The 17,170-nt window shown below is 40.8% G+C and overlaps 1 pseudogene; it reads left to right on the top strand.

Annotated features, from left to right (window-relative positions):
- Positions 1-196: 196 nt before the first annotated feature.
- The window catches only part of LOC134496076 (patched domain-containing protein 3-like), a 37,447-nt pseudogene continuing 20,473 nt past the window's right edge, over positions 197-17,170 (top strand).

Below are 17,170 nucleotides of genomic sequence, written 5' to 3'. Positions count from 1 at the left end.
TAGCTAATTCTCTTATTGAAGCTGCAAGACTCAGTGAAGCTAGAGCATGTGGCAAGGAGGAGGCTTGAGGCACGAGTGTGTGAATGGGTGCACAGGTTGGACTAGGCTGGAGCACAGAGGCTAGGCAAGGCTGGACTGAAGCGTCTAGGCAAGGCTTGGATCTGGAGACAAGGCTGGACTTGGTAGGAACGTCACAATGAGGCTTGAAGCTGGAGGCAAGACTGAATTGGCTGGAGCAACGAGACGAGGCTTGGAACTAGATGCAAGGCTGCGCTCGGCAGGGATGGCAAGGAGAGGCTCGACTGGAGCAGCATGTGCAGGAAGTAGGTCTGTGATGACAGAAGGGGCTGGCTCTGGTTCCACGCTGGCTACAGGCAAGGATTCTGACTGGGGTAAGGACTCCTCTGCAGATGCTGTGAGCTTGAAGGATCGGTTGTCTTCTGCAGCTTGCTCTTGGTGCGACTGCCCTTCAAAACGATCCTTTTGGCACCTTTTCTCACCTGCAGCCAATTGAGCTGCCTTTTGATTAGCGCGCTTCTCTGCTCTTCTTTCTCGGGCACTGATTGGAGGATTCAAACCTCCCTCCAAAGTTTGTCCAGTCAGTGTCTCTGGTTTCTCCTGCTCTGCTGAGTTACTTCTGGTTTTCCAAATCCTTCCTGATAAGTTTCGTTTTCCCCTTCTGACTCAAGATAAGTTTTGTTTTCAGAGTCAGAAGCAGGCTCAAACCTCACACTAAATAAGATTTTGATCCTAGAAATGTATAAATGGGTCCAGATAAAATTGAAATATTGAAACTTTTACAGTAAGATTTTGCAATTAAGTATAAAGAACAAACAGCTTCTAGTGGAAATAGATTCTGTTTTGTTTTTAACAAGACATAACAAAGAAGCAATTTCATGATTTCAAAAATGACACTAGAGTGGACTTAGGTTTTTAGATAAGGGAAAGATTTACGAGCCTATAAAATGATGCAAAACATTATAACAATAAAAATACTGAAGGAGACTTTTGAAGAATGGAATCAGAAAATAGTAGCTGCATATCAACAATGTCAGTAATGATGCCTGCTTCTATGGAGACTGTGTCCAAAAGATATTATTGAAGAAATGCCAGATGTAGAACAAATTTTATCTGACAAGATAGAGATGGTATCAAAAGTGGATTTACAACTGACAGGCCAAGAGAATGACTTAGAAAAAGATGCTTCACTGGATCTACAAAAGAAACTGGCTGAGATTTTAAAATTTAGAAAAGAAATACAAATGACAAACCAAGAGAGTGACCTGGATAATTTTTTCCTATTGGATATACAAGAGAGGAACTCTGCACAATGGGACAAAGAACAAATGAAGAGAAATTAAATCCTATGACAATATTTGAATGAACTAAAGATTAAGACTGTTGGAAGTAAAAGGAAGGAATATAAAGTTGGTTTATTTGATCAAGGTTAAAACAAGATATGTTGTTACTTCTGGCAACCCTTTATGGACTTTCTGCTGACATCAGGACTGAAAAGATGATGCTTTATGGATTTGTTTATAGATGAGAGATGGGATATGGGATGAAGAGATACATGTTTGTAACCTTAGAGGGGGTGAAGAGTCACTAAATTTGTTTAACAGTACCATCAAACAGTGTGTCCCAGTTCCTAATCCAGACAACCTACCAAGAAGAATGAAGGGTTTTAGTTCTACTCTACAAAATTAAATTAACTTTATTTAATAGGCAACAAACTGAAAAAGAGATTGTACAGTCAGACTATTAGTTTCTCTTCTGTCCATTTTGGTTTTATTTTTTCAGCAGTTTTGTTGGTTGTTTAAAAAATTTCCTATTTTTCACTCTTGTGCAGAAATACACACACACAGAGTACACCTGACATGAAGTAACATGCTGTTCCTTTACTGCACTGAAATTAGCAAATGTACACTCTTAAGAAAAAGTAAAATCTCCCTGGAATTGGGCTCAGATCCTGGCGACCTCACGGATTCATCTCTGTAGTTTTCTTGGCAATAATACAGAAATGGTTTGCCACTTGGCTTCTCTTCTCAGCTGGTATTTCAGCAGTGTGGGATTTCTCAAAGGTGATACAAGCTTAACCAGACTGTCAGCAGGTTCCTCCACTATCCTAGGATGCAATTCATCTGGTCCTGAAGATTTAAACTCATTCAAAGTAGACAAGTGTTGCCTAACTACATTTCTGTCAGTCTCAGGCTTCAATTCTTCCTTTTCATTTTGTTATTCATAAATGCTTGGTGCAATACAGGAGCCTCATATTGGAGAAGACTGATACAGAATAGGATCTGAGTAACTGCCTTTCCTTTGTTACCTACAGTATTAGCAGTTTGTCGTCATTATGGAGCATCTGGTATACTGATTCATTTATCTTATATTCTGAACATAAAGAATAAAGCAGCCTTTTTCTTAGTATGCTTCACCAACCTCATTCTAAACTTTTAACCTTCTTTTTGCTAGGAATATGTAAAACATTTCATGCCTGAACTATTCTGTGCCTCGAAAAGCTTGTTTCAGTGGTCTGCGTGTGAACAAAAACATGTTCCAGTTGTTTTGCTTTGTACATGGAATGAAAGGGGTCTATTTTGATTTGGACAGGCTGAAACATGGATGTTCTGAGCAGTGGAGGCAGGAGAATAAGCATAGGAAACAGCCACAGCTTAGGGAGTTCCTTCACTACATGGTGTGTAAATGATGCTTTGGCGATGGAGGAAACAGTGAAAGATAAAAAAAGGCTAGCTTGTCATGTGGCTGTTTGTAATATCAAGGATGCGCTATGTGCTACCCCCACATGGCACAGAGTTCCCTCTGCTCTTTTGAAACACAGACATCAGGGCAACAGCAGCTAAGGGGAAGAAGACAGGGGAAAGGCTGGCTGAACGGGTATGCTGTGCTGGGAGCTGCTGAAACCGTTACAGAGAGGAACATGTTCACAATGCAGAGGAAGCTATGGCAATGCCAGGGAAGTATTGTTTCTGAATGATTGGAAAAGGAATGATGGGCACTAGCCTTGTTCTACTCACCTCATAAAATCACTCCAGGATCCCTCCAATTTCCAAAACATTCTGGGTTTTGTTTCTGCTGCACCACAGCTGATCCCAAACAGTTCAGCAGAAACTTCTAGGATGCAATGCTTTGTTTCAGGTTCAAAAGAAACATAAGGATGCTACAGGACAGCTAACTCCAAACACAAGGGAGTTAGTGCCAAGTACACGGCCCCCCTATGCATGTGTCCCTTTAATTCCCTTTCCCCACACAAATAGCTTTTGGATGGGAGATTTAGCGTAATGAAATGGGCAGCAGGGAGGAAAGAAAGAAGGAAGGAAGGAATACAAGATTTTGGTGGATTCTTGAAGCTGCCGCTGGTTCTCAGGAAGGAGGGAGCGCATTCCAAGGAGATAAGAGGACTCGAAGTCTGGAGAGCCTTGGCAGGGAGACACAGAGAATAGCCCTGCCCTAGAGTCTCCCTGGTGGTTTCTGTTGGCAGATGCTGGGAAAGCCTTTAGCCCAGGAGAGGTCAAAAAAGTCACACACCAAGCATTTCTATAAAAATAATTTATTTACAGAAAGCAAAACAAAAACAAAACATATTTAAAGGACTTAGCTCCTTTGGAGCAAGCCTTGCTTGGCTACATTGCCGGCAGAGAAAAAAAAAAAGGAAGTGAGAACAAGTCCGGGCAGGTTTCCTCCCCCAGGTGATTTGCATGAAGCACCTGAGAGGAGACAATCAAATACAACCTCTTCACCGGCCAAAATGATTAGGTACAATAGCAGCTTAATCTATTAGTAGGAAAACCTCAACAGTTTCCCCTTTGGTTAGTTAGGATAGTTTTAGTCCGGCAACATTCTGTCTGTACAGCGAGAGCTAATAAAGAACTGGAGTTGAATGCACTGACTTGTCCTTGGGCTGGACCCAACAAAGACAGAACCTTTTTACAGCTATTACTTAATAGTATTTTTTCTGATGAGATTGAATAAAGTTTGGAAAGAAGAAATGATATAATTAATGAAGACATATAACTAATCTGCTTAAAGAAAAAAGTAATTTTCTTCTGTGAATTAGAATGAAAATATTACCTTGCACATGACATAATTGAAAAGAGTATGGTCAAGAAATACAGTGGTATCACTTCCTTAGAGATGTTATCAAATTCTTTGTCTGGATAGGGAAGTAAAACAAGTGACCTGCCATATTGGATCATGGGGAGAAAAACAAGATGAAAAAAATCATGTTAACGTTATTCCAACCTAGCTGGGGAAACCGACAACCCTTTAGGAATTTTGGTGCAACCTTTTGCCCTTTCTCCACTCCTGACCTACCAAAGCTGTTGCTGCTGAGACTTTTCCAGAGTTTCTGCGAGGTCTATGCTTGTTTTGATGTCTGTAAAGGGGGACACAGACAGTCACAGAGTTGCTCATGGCAAAAAGAGCACCTGATCCTTTGGGTTCTGCAGCAAGAGGACTCTGGCAATTAATAAGGGGATAATCAGGTTGTAGCTTATAACTAGTGATAGTCTCTCTAATTAGGACAGCCCCTTTCAACAGTAACATGTCAACAAGGCAGGACAGGGAATGGAAATGGGGAAAGCAAATTTTATGTTGGCACTCATGCTGACTTCAGGACGAATGGATACCACTTTAACTTAGCGCAAAAAGGCACAGCTATCAGCATTATGGTAAGAGTATAAAAATAAAGCCCCAAGGGAGCGGCCTGGCTGGAATAGTTGGGAAGGGCGACTCCAGGAAACGGAGAGGATACCATCCCGCGCCTGCGGCTGCCACACCGACCGCGCGGAGAGGCCCCTCTTACGCGCGCTCCGCGCCTTTGGCGCCTCTGTGGGTTCCCGCCCGGGGCCTTTCCCCCTAGGGCCTTTGCTGCTTTCGGGCGCCCTGGCAAGCAGCTTCGTCGTCTTGCCCCTCCGTAAAGATACCGACATCGAGAGGCAATTCGCGCCTGTCGACGGCTCGGCCAAGAGGGAAGGGCGCTTCGTGCAGGCGTACTTCCCATCCGACGAGGCCCGTCGCTTTCCTGCGCAGAGGCTGAGCACGAGGGCTCCTTCGCGTCCTTCAGCGCCGTGGCGGCCCGAGACGGCGACTCGCCGAGCTGCTGGCCCGGGCCGTGCGCGGCATCTGGGCGGCAGGGCTCCCCTTCGACCGCCTCTGTGCGCCCAGCGACGGCTCCTGCGGCAGCCCCGACCGGCTCCTGAGCGCCGTCCGCGGCACCCCGGCCGAGGTCGAGGCGCTGCTGCCCCACCTGACCTTCCCGGTCTTCCGTGGGCGGCCGTTTCTGGGCTTCTTCCTTGGTAGGGAGGGGGTCACGCTGGGCCCGGGCGTTGAGCCTGCGCGCCCGCTGTTCGCGGCCCGAGTGCTGCGCCTCAGCTACTCCTTGCAGGAAGTGAGGACGACCCCTCGGAGCGGGCGACCAGCGCGCTCTGGCTGGAGGCCTTTCTGGAGTGCATCCCCCAAGCGCTGGACGCCCTGAATCTGACCGCTGCCAAAGCATGGAGGCGGCCCTGCCCGGCGATCGCTTGTCCGGGGATCCGTCTCCCTCCCTTGGCTGCCCAAGTCCTGGCTTGCGTGCTTTGATTTGGTCCCTAGTTCCTCTGCCTTTTCTAAACCCAGCTTGTACATCTGGCAATTCTCGCTCCATGAACTGCTGAAGTCTACCTTGCAGAATCTTGAGCATTACCTTACCGGCATGTGAAATGAGTGCCACTGTTCGATAGTTTGAACATTCTTTAGTGTTTCCCTTTTTTGGTATGGGGATATAAATTGATTTTTTCCAATCTGATGGCCATTATTGTGTTTTCCAAATTTGCTGGCATATAGCATGCATTACCTTGACAGCATCATCTTGCAAGATTTTGAACAGTTCAGCTGGGATGCCGTCGTCTCCTACTGCCTTGTTGTTAGCAATGCTTCTTAAGGCCCACTCAACCTCACTCTTCAGGATGTCTGGCTCTAGCTCACTGACCACACCGTCAAAGCTATCCCTGATATTGTTATCCTTCCTATACAGGTCTTCCGTATATTCTTGCCACCTTTTCTTGATCTCTTCTTCTTCTGTTAGGTCCTTGCCATCTTTGTTTTTGATCATACCCATTTTGGCCTGGAATTTACCTCCGATGTTTCTAATTTTCTGGAAGAAGTCTCTTGTCCTTCCTATTCTATTGTCTTCTTCCACTTCTGTGCATTGCTTGTTTAAAAATAATTCCTTATCTCTTCTGGCTAACCTCTGGAATTTTGCATTTAATTGGGCACATCTCCCCCTATCACTGTTGCCTTTTGCTTTCCTTCTTTCTTGGGCTACTTCTAGTGTCTCAGCAGACAGCCATTTTGCCTTCTTGGTTTTCTCTTTCTTTGGGATGTATTTTGTTGCCGCCTCTTTGACAATGTTGCGGACTTCTGTCAATAGTTCTTCTGGGACCCTATCTACTAAGTCCAGTCCCTTAAATCGATTCTTCACCTCTACTGCATATTCCTTAGGAATATTAGTGAGCTCATATCTAGCTGATCTGTGTGTCTTCCCTAATCTCTTTAGTCTGATCCTAAATTGTGCGATAAGAAGTTCGTGATCTGAACTACAGTCAGCTCCAGGTCTTGTTTTTACCGACTGTATAGATGTCCGCCGCCTTTGGCTGCAAAGGATGTAGTCAATCTGGTTTTGGTGCTGTCCATCTGGGGAAGTCCATGTATAAAGCCGTCTCTTAGGTTGTTGGAAGAGAGTGTGTGTTATGCAGAGTGAGTTGTCTTGGCAAAATTCTATCAGCCTATGTCCTGCTTCGTTTTGTTCACCCAGGCCATGCTTACCTGTAATTCCAGGTGTCATTTGACTGCCCACCTTAGCATTCCAGTCTCTCGTGATGAAAATAACATCTCTTTTAGGTGTGTTGTCCAGTAGGTGCTGCAGATCCTCATAGAACTGCTCTACTTCAGCTTCTTCAGCATCTGTGGTTGGGGCGTATATTTGGATCACTGTGATGTTAGATGGCTTGCCCTGAATTCGAATTGAGATCATTCTATCGTTTTTTGGATTGTATCCGAGCACTGCTTTAGCCACTTTACTATTAATTATGAAGGCTACTCCATTTCTTCTGTGGTCCTCTTGTCCACAGTAGTAGATCTGGTGGTCATTTGATGTGAAGTGGCCCATTCCAGTCCATTTCAGTTCACTGACGCCCAGAATGTCTATTTATGGATTGAGTCTGTTGTATTTTTATTTATTGTATTATTTATTGTATTGAGTCAATAGTTTGAGTCAAACTATTATTGTAGCTTGGTCCATAAGTAATTACAAAATGCTCACAGTCTATAAAGCATGATTGGCTTTTGTGTATATTTTTCATCAGATGCCTTCACACTGTGACATCAGGTCTCTGATCAATTCTATCTCTCCTACAGATGGAATGGCCAGAACTACTACTTTGTGTCATTCATATTAATGATTATTTTTATACTAGATGTGCTTTTATCCAAAAAAGCAGTAGCACTGAATTACATACTGTATTATGATGGTCCTGAGACAGAGATTTCACTTCAGCTTATGGGGCTAAATAATTGATCCCAGGTAGTCTGATTCAGGTGAATCCTACATTTTCCCTAATAAATGTTGATGTGAAACTGTATTTCTGATGTAATTTTTTTTACCTTTGTTGTTGGCCTATGAAAAAGCGATACATTATCTTTCTTCTGTTCTCCAGGAGTTGGTGTTGATGACATGTTCATCCTTGTGTCCTGTTAGCAACAAACAAAAGTGAAGGATAGTGTCAAGGACAGAATGGCTGACATCTATGCCGAGGCAGCTGTTTCATTTGCCATCACAACTCTGACTGATGTTTTAGCCTTCTGTATTGGAAGTAAGGCTTCCTTTGTCTCAGTACAGTAATTTTGCATGTACACAGGAACAGCTTTCATGTTTTGTTTCATATACAACTTGACTTTCCTTGGAGCTGTCCTTGCTTTAAATGGAAGAAGAGAAGAAAGCAACAAACACTGGTTGACATTCATGAAAGTGAAGCATGAGCCTCAAGATACTTGGAGCCTGATGTATAATTGGTGCTGTGTAGGAGGATTTTTTGATGAGTCCACTGGAACTGAAATTGAGGTCCATTTCTTACGCACACCTGGACAAATGTATTTATTGTAGTGCTATATCTCATATACTTGGGTACTAGCATTTATGGATGTACTCAAATTACAGAAGGACTAAATCCTCGAAATGTAGCTATAGACAATTGCTATGTCTTTTCATATTATGACTGGGAAGATGAACACTTTTCCAAGTATGGTCCGAAAGTTATGGTCATTGTGACTAAAAGCATAGCATATTGGGACCCCTTGGTATGCAGAGATTTTGAGGAATGCATGGAGGACCTAGACAGGTCTTTGTCAGAGTCATGGCTGAGAATTTATCAGACAGTTGCTAAACGCCTTTCTCTAAATATAGATGATTGTAACAAGTTCATTGCAAATTTACCTACCTTGTTCTCAATAAATCCAGAGTCTCAGTGGAATGTTGAACTCAATGATAAAGAAATATTAGTATGTTTTTTCATTCAAACTGTCAATATTAAAAATGGAGGAGATAAGAAACAGCTCTTAAATCAGCTGAGACATACTGCTAGGAATTGTAAAATACCACTAAAGGTTTATCATCCAGCTTTTATATACTTTGATCAGTTTTGTTCGATAGTTTATTGTCCTATTAGTATAGTCTAAAGAAATGAACTTGTGGTTTTCGTAGCATTGGGATCCACAGGGAAGGGATGTTCAAAAGGTCAGGATAGTGGCTGTGGCTTTGATTGTATGGCCACGGCCACTATCCTGACCTTTTGAACATCCCTTCCCTGTGGATCCCAATGCTACAAAAATCACAAGTTCATTTCTTTAGACTATGATTTCCACCCTTGCTTGATCATTACTGGACACAGGGTGCTCACATTCTTTGACTTTCCTGGCAGTGATAGCCAAGGAAATGTAGCATGCACCATGGCACACCCCATAATTGATGTGCATCATTCCCCACAGTTAGTGGTTACAAAATGATGGATTGCAATTGGGAAAAAAGGCTCCTTGAAGCATTTGTTCCAGCAGAAAAAACAGGAGAAAAGAGAAGCAGAGATAGTCTGCTAACTCTGCTAAATGACCAGCTATCTTGGGCTCTCTCCTTTCTTCTAGCCAGCATGCTACCTCTGAACCATTCTTACACCATAATGGGTCACATTAAGAAGGATCACTTAAAGCATTTCTAAGCCACTCAGAGCTATTTTTCACTGAAGAGAGTGTGGTAGTGATTAAAGTGTTAGACTAGGACTGTGAAGCCACAGGTTCAAATCCGCCGGCCACCGAGATTCACTGAGTGACTTTGAGCCATTCCTTCTCTCTTAGCCCAACTTTCCTCACATGGTGGATGCTGTAGAGAAAGGTTGGACAAGAAAGTGCTACACAGGCCACCTTTAGCTACTAGAGCACCCATGCTGGCTAGGGAATTCTGGGAGTTGACGTCCACACATCTTAAAGTTGCCAAGGTTGAGAAACACTGTCCTTGGGTAAAGATTTATTTACTTTAGAATATTTATAGCTTGCCCCAATCCTAAGGGACTCTGGTGGGACACAACAAAATCCAAAAAAAATTAAAACAGAAATAATACAAATTAAAAAATATATAAAACAAAACAACCCTGGTATATCAAAGCCTCCATTCTAAGGGCCAAAGACTCACTGGAACAATATTGTGGTAATACCCTTCCCTGTAGATTCAAAAGTTTCAAAAATTATTCCCGTTCACCAAATTCTAGTTGCGTGTTGCAAGCATGGTCTAGTTTGCTTGGAATCCTTTGGGCATTATTGTTCCATGAGACTGCACAGAGGATCCACAAAAACCCTGACCAGAGCAGAAATGGTGAGGTTTCAAGTCTTATGGCTGTGATCTTAGACAGCCTTATAGGGAACTAAGGCTCCTTGATTACATACTGTAGGAAATAACAAGATTGTGCTGTTGGGCTATAGTGCTGTGTACCGGAGCCCTGCTAATCTCAACAGGGCTTATTTCTAAGTAGATGTGTATAGAAGAGGAGTAGAAATGATCTTATTTTCTGGAGCAATATTTCCAGCGATTATCACAATTTTAGACCACTAAACCTGTGAATTTACTTATGTAGACCACCAGGAGGCAGTACATGATCGGTTTCATCATGTACTGCCTCCCAGTAATCTGTATAGGTAAAAATACCACACAGAATATACACTAGGTAAAAATAAAGAAATCCCCCCACCTCCTCCTCCAAGGGGCAAGGGGTGGAAGTCATGGAAAACCTCATACACCGGGACGTAAGCTAACATCTCTCTCTCTTTCTCTCTCTCTCTCAGAGCTTAAGGGAAGTTGGAATGTATATACCGGTGTATCTCAACCGTGGCAACTTTAAGATGTGTAGACTTCAACTCCCAGAATTCCCCACGCTGGCTGGGGAATTCTGGGAGTTGAAGTCCACACCTCTTAAGTTGCCAAGGTTGAGAAACACTGCTCTAGCAGCTAAAGGTGGCCTGTGTAGCACTTCCTTGTCCAACCTTTCTCTACAGCATCCACCGTATGAGGAAAATGGGGCTGAGAGAGAAGGAATGGCTCAAAGTCACTCAGTGAATCTTGGTGGCTGGCGGATTTGAACCTGCGGCTTCACAGTCCTAGTCTAACACTTTAATCACTATATCACACTCTCTTCGGTGAAAAAATAGTTGAAGTCCACACATCTGAAAGTTGCTGAAGTTGAGAAACACTGGTATATCCCATTCTGATAAATAAAAACCTGTGAATGGCAATGGTAACACATACACACACCTGGTGAACTGCAGTTTCTTGGTGTGTGTGCAGGGATTGCTGCTGTTCATACGCTTTGCCGTAGGAAATATCGCTATCAACTAGAGAAAACATAGCCGATGTGACTGTGGCAAAAAAAAGCAGATTTAAGACTGCAATGCTAAGCAAGTTTATTATTTAAAAAAAAAACATGTTTAACCTTGTCTTCATTGTAATTTTTTTTTCACAGGATGTCCATCTCATTCAACCCAGTCTGGTTTTTCTTTCCCCTCTGAATAAGTATGTTTAAGATTTGACTGCATCTATTTTAGACCACAGATTTGCAAACTTTTTTTCAAGCTGTACTACCTAGTTAAGTATTAATTAAAAAAAAAATCCCCAGAACTCCTGATCTGCAAAATGGTGGCTGTGGCATTTTTCATGGGTGAATGTACCCCAACCTTTCCGCTATGGGTGCCCCTGGCCAGGTTTGAGGAAATTTTTTTGGTTTTGTTTTTTGTCACAGGGCCCTTTAAGTTTTTCTGCAAACCTAGGTTCCATGGAACATAATTTGAAAAACTCTACTTTTATTTAAATGAAAAAAAATCCAATGCTGAAAATGTATTGATCATGTCATCAGATGTTTATAAAATTATCAGATTAATGAAGAACACCATTGAAAAGAGTTGTCTCTGAAGTGGCAGATTTAGAAATTAATTTGATTAAACTTCTGCTATGTCTGTTAACAGTAATAAAGAATCAAGCAAATGGCATAAGCAAGTTATAAGATTCTATGTTGGTCCAGGGAGAATGAGATATTTTGGAATAATTATTACAATGTACTTATGTCACTCTAAACTTAAAATATTAATGACTGTATGACCTTTTTTTGTGCAAAAAGAGCTTTTCATTTATACATACTGTAACTATAAAAAAACTAGGATTAGGCAAACTAAACAATCTTTAAAAAAGCAGAATGGTTTAGTAGCACCTTACTTAAAAAACACTAATTTTATGGTTTTCAGCTAAGATAATTGATTCACATTATTGGGAAATCAAATACTCTGATTAGTACTGGATTAGGATGGTGACATTTTTTTTACTGACATTTCAATATCCATTAATTTTAATTAATATTTTACTTAGCAATCGTACTTATTATCAATTACTGCAAATCCATATTTAAATCTTATTTAGAAGTTAGTGAAAGTGCAAACAACATTAAGCTCCTGATCTTTTCTTCCCTCTTTCCCTTGGTCATCTGTGTTTTTTTTTGTTTTTGATGAGGATAACTTTGTTCAATACATGGAATGGGAAGAAAGAGGATATTATCAACTCAGAGATATAATTATTGATGGAAGTCCTGCTATTACTGAATATGTTTCACAAAAGGAATGGTCACTACTGCCAGACTAGTTTCAGATGAACCAAGTTCAATAATTCTACCCTAAAATGTCTACTCCAGGTAGCACAAATTATTTCATCCATAGCAACATTTGAAGATTTGTGTGTCTACTTCATTTACAAACAAGGGAATCTCATCACTATGATATAATATTCATATTGCATGTCTCCTTGAAATGCTTTTTAAAACTTTGAGAGTATGATTTCGTTTTTGAAACTGATTGGAACTCTTTGTGGCAAAGAATTCTATTAAGTATATTTCAGCAAGTCACTGGGATAATCTATTAGTGGTGGTCTCCCCTGTTGAATTGTACTGAATTGATGTATATTAACTATTATTATTATTAATGATATTAACAGTATTTCTAGATAATTTTGGTAGGCCTGTAAACAAATTGGCACTTAACTGTCTTTGATGACAAAACTCAATTAGTCCTGTTGCCTGGACGTTTTTGAAAAAATTGAAGAAATTGAGACAATCTCCATCCTTTCAAAAGGGTAGATTATTGTTCCATTTTTTCAGTAAATATAAATTCATGCAACACAATGCATCCATTTATTTACACACATCATTATTTACATACATACATTATTTTTATCAGATTTTAATGTTTTTTGTTGTGGTATGAATTTTATTGTAAACCGCCCAGAATCCCTCTTGGGGGAGATGGGCGGTAACAAAATTTGAATAATAAATAAATAAAAATTTTTTAATTCCTATTGCTAGATTTGTCATTGCAAAATCTTAGAAAGGTAAAATCCAGCTGTCATTGGACAGGGAAAACTTGGAGTGGGGAAATAACTTTGGCTGACAAAAAATGACACAACAGCAGAGCTCTAAGAAACCCCACAATAATAGAACATTTTTTTATTCAAAACTCTTTATCATTATTGGGCATATAATTTTTTCCCCTGTACACGTATCTCTGGACAAATAATGGACATGGGTATTTAAAATGTTGCATTTCCCATTAAGATCACATATTAATGTACATCCATACATATATGGATGTGCATCCTCAAGTTTTTTTGTCCACTTGCTTTTATTTTTGACACTGGATTATTTTTCTTTTCAATTTTTTTGTAATATGTCTCTTCATTTTTCCAAGAGGAAAAGAAAAAGAAAAACGATAGCACTAGAGATGTTTAATACTGTACTGTATTGCTTTTATTTGTTTGATTTCTAGTTATTAGTTAGCAGAAGCCTTGAAGCAGCCACAAAAAGTCAGCTAAATCTGCTAAACCATTGAGTATAAAAATAGTAATAAAATGCCTAAGGTGATCGTGTTTTGAAACTATGCTTTTATTTTAAATAAATACATGGATCCATTCGTTCCTCTGAAATCTCACTTGGTAAATTTTGCTTGCATGACATTTTATATTGTACATTGTTTCTTTGATAGCATTGCTCAAATATTTTATTTGAGCTATAGAAATTGTGGAAATGTTTCATGACATTAGAAAATATGCATTTTCTTCCTGGAACTCTGATTGGAGTTAATGGAAATTGCATGTGTGAGTATGCATTTGGCAGTAGCTACCTTGCTTGTTTAAATTTCAGGCTAGGAATTCAAATCAGAGAAGATTAACTAAGGAAAATATCCAGAAAGAGTGAATGAAAAATAAGTCAATCATGTTTGAAATTATAGCCAATTTCTTAGATGGCAATTATAGATGACAATGGTAAAACTCCTGGAAGAGATACATGAAGGGGAAAAGGTAAACTACCACAAAATTTTATGGCTCTTCCATCGAATGAATTACTGCTGAGGGGTAAACTAACTAAGATGCTGTCCATACGGGGTCCAATCCAGTTCAGGATTCTGATGTTGGAAGACGGGAGGAATGAGAAGGGAGGCTTTAACCCTTTGCTTTCTACTGCAATTCCAACCAACAGCTTTCAAGGACTGCTCTTATCAAGTGGAAGGAAAGCCTGCACTGGAACAAATAGGAACATCTTCTTCAATGCAAACAGATACAGGTAGGCCTCAACTTATGACCATTTGTTTAGTGACCGTTTGAAGTTATGATGGTGCTGGAAAGAGTGACTTGTGACCAGACCTCACACTTACGACCATCACAGTGTCCTTGTGGTCATGTGATCAAAATTCAGGCCCTTGGCAACCAGCATGTATTTACAATAGTTGCAGTGTCCTGGGGTCATGTGATCACCATTTGTGACCTTCCCAGCCAGCTTCTGACAAGCAAAGTCAATGGGGAAAGCCAGAGTCGCTTAACAACCATATGATTCATTTAACGGCCATGGCAAAAAGGTTGTAAGATCGGGTGTGACTCACTTAACAACTGCCTCACTTAGCGACTGAAGTTCTGGTCTCAATTATGGTTGTATGTCGAGGACTACCTGTATAGGCACTTCAGTCAGGACTTGATGGAAGTAGCATGCACATTTGTGTACCAAATGCCCAACATTCTCTGTTAAGCATGATGTGTCTCAGACTTTACTTCTCTATTTTTCATTGTTCTTTGAATAAAGGGGAATGTATGACTTTAATAAGGGTACAGCTTAAGCCTGTCTCACTCAGTGGCTGGGAATGAGAAGAAGACAATGTTGGGAGACAGGTGGGATGGGAAGACTGACATTGTCAAGGAATCCCTGTGCTGTGGTTGAGTACAAGGGGAACATGGCTGCCCTAAGAGCGGTCCTGCTTATCCAGTTTAGGAAGATACACCAAAAGGTGTTCCGGGGGAGGAGCTAGGCAGGTGACATCACATGCAAGATGACATTACCCAAGCAGTGTACTGTACTTCACATTGGCCATGCAAAGTGATTTCTTTGTCCAGGACTGTGTTGTGTGAGGTTTGTAAACCATGTTTTATGACTTCTGGGCTTTGTGAACACAGCTAGAGTGTTTTTTTCAAACAGCTCCATTAATCAAACTATATCTTAGCATAATGTCTGAATCTAGTTTGTGTTTTTACATTTAAAATATGAATTCACTTAATTGGAATCTCTCTTTCTCCCCCCACCCTGCCATAATTACTATTGGATCTCATCCCTCTCTTACACCATATTGGTGCGAAAATCCCAGTTGAACCACACAGGAAAACAATTGGCTGGAATGGTATTATCTGTGGGTGTAACGCTGACCCGTAATTTGCTTTCCATCACAGTATTTAGGAAAGTTCTATATTTCTTAAAGTACATGCTACAATGATTACTTCCTGCTCTCTTTTTCCATATTGTTCAAGGAACCCTAAAACCTATATTGTAGGGTGACATCATTCTTTTTATACTGGGCAGACACATATTATGTTGAATATCAAACCAGCTGTTTCAGTGTCATATGGTGTTATAAAATAAAGTTATGGCATTAGTTCTCAGAAGTGTAGTATGTTTTTCAGGTACGAACTAGAAAACATGCTTTGTAAAAATAAATAATATGGCCATCTTGTGCAAAAGTATTCTGGGTACCTATGTAGATAAAAACTATCCAAGGAACAAGTAGATCCTTCAGAAAGGGATCCAGATCAGACAGTATGTAAAATTTCAATGCATATTTAATTAGAGGAAGACCTCTGTGGACTGCTATCGTGGGATGATCCAGGCAAAGTGAAGCCCTTTAAAATATCCTGTATTTCACAGCAGAAAACTGAATGCATGTCCTGCTTTATTGCTGCCATCTAAAAGCTATAAAAAGGCCCTTCGCTCTTTTTTAAAAAAGTTATAACAAGCTGAGTACAGGTAGTCCTCATTTAATGACCATTAGTTTAGTAACAGTTCAGACTTATGACGGTGCTGAAGAAACCGACTTACAACCGGTGCTCACACTTACAACCGTTGCAGCATCCCCACAGTCATATGATCACAATTTGGGTGCTTGGCAACTGGTTCACATTCATGACTGCTGCAGCATCCCGTGGTCATGTGATTGCCATTTTTGACCTTCCTAGCTGGCTTCTGGCAAGGAAAATCAATGGGGAAACACGTGATTTGCTTAACAACAGCATGGTTTGCTTAACAACTTGTGATTTGCTTAATGACCACCATTAAAGGTCATAAAATTGGATTGGATTCACTTAATGACTGCTTTGCTTAGCAACCAAAATTTTGGTCTCAATTGTGGTTGTTAAGCGAGGACTACTTGTAATTCTTCTCTCTGAAGGAATGTAGAGAACCAGTTGAAGACTTGGTGGTGGTGGTGGTGGTTTGAAAAAAAAATTCTGGCCATCCTCTTGCATCATCCCTTCATATGTATTATCCATTAGAAGATAATGACATGCTTCTCCCTCACCCCCACCAAAATAGCACATAGGCCAGTTCTGGGACTAGGCATGTGTTTAACATAAATACCTGCTCATACATAAAATGGAGAAGTCAAATCCTGGGGGAGAAATGGCCACAGGGGTGGCTGGCTATGCCCAGAAAGGGAGAGGGCGTTCCTACACACCTCCCAGCCTTCCCAGAACAGGTCACCAGACCTTATTTCCAAGATAACCAATGTTGAAGTCTTACAGGTTTTTAAACACCTTGAATCTGGCAGAAAAGGATTAGATTAAGAAGAAAAATAACCTGTGGAGTGAGTTTCAGTGCAGTTATAAACAATGGAAGGATTATTGGGGTATAATAATATCCATGGATAACTTTTCCTGGATTTGCACGGCATATAGGGGCCAGTGGAGAATCATTAGATATGTCATTGGGGGAGATGGGTGGTGATATAAATTAAATAAATAAATACATAAATAAATAAGTGAAACTAACGCCGTGCAGGGTGTCCACAGGGTGTGGCCGAAAAAGACAAGGTGACAGTGGTGCAATCAAAGCACATTAAAAAATGGGTGGAGTTTTGATGAACCCTTGCAGTCACCATCTTGAGGTTTTTTTTAACCATACCCTGTGGATATCTCTGCTGCAATTTCGTGACATTATTAGTCTATTTTAGCCCTGACAATTCTGGATCGGAAAAATGTTTCCATCTTTCTCTTTCTGAATTTCTGTTT

Source organism: Candoia aspera, chromosome 4 (assembly GCF_035149785.1).
Source record: "Candoia aspera isolate rCanAsp1 chromosome 4, rCanAsp1.hap2, whole genome shotgun sequence".
NCBI classification, from domain to species: domain Eukaryota; kingdom Metazoa; phylum Chordata; class Lepidosauria; order Squamata; family Boidae; genus Candoia; species Candoia aspera.
Note: the sequence above shows the minus strand (reverse complement) of the source record. Positions and strands in the feature narration are given on the sequence as shown.